The following is a 914-nucleotide window of genomic DNA, read 5'->3' on the forward strand; positions in this document are numbered from 1 at the left end:
TAATACGGGCGTAGAGGTAACCCTACATCTTTTACTGATGTCCAACATATTAAAGCAGAGTATATGACGGATGAGGCTTAAAGGAGAAGATCTTCACTGGTGAATATGTGTCTGGCACTTGATTTTTATATATGCAAGCTGAGGCAATATTCCGTCATCAGGCCATTGAGACTTTAGGTACATTTGCTTGCTATTATTAGAATTCCTTTTACCCCCTCAAGTTTGTCACACTCAAGGTACATTTGGTCCTGTCACTTCTGCATCTCTTGTTTCTACTTTTGCACCCCTGTTTCTTCTTTTGTTGGTGCTGCTTCCTCCCGACCCCCTATCACCTAGGTTATGTTGTACAAATTAGGCTAACAGGCCCAATATGCTGATGTGCATTCCTCAAAGTTAGAGGTCATTGTGTCTTTGCTGATAGATCATGTTATTGATGCTTCCGTAGATCATAATATGGATGAGATTATATACAACTAGAATATAATTTATAGCCATGTGTTGGATCTACATCCCCTCAAGATGTGGGTTGACGCTTTCGAGTAGGGTCAGGGTTATTCTTCCGCTGTTACGGCCCTAAAGGATGATATTTCTAGGTTAAGGAGAGACGTGGATGAGTTGAATGCCTCTTACGTATCGATGTTGTTTCGTATGGTGGAGTTTCCCAACTTCCAAAGAACTGATAGTCCAGCATGTTCGAGGTTCCTAATGATACTATGGCATGAGATGATTCAACGAAAGATGATGAGAGTATACCCTAGAAGAATTTGTATTCTCAAATCGTGGCACGACATATTCGACCTCTCATAGGTCTTATACAAGCCCTTAGACAACATTCATAGCATATATATATATATATTTATATATGTATGTATATATATATATATGTATATATATATATATATGTATATAAATAT

This window comes from Solanum pennellii, chromosome 3 (assembly GCF_001406875.1).
Source record: "Solanum pennellii chromosome 3, SPENNV200".
Lineage (NCBI taxonomy): Eukaryota > Viridiplantae > Streptophyta > Magnoliopsida > Solanales > Solanaceae > Solanum > Solanum pennellii.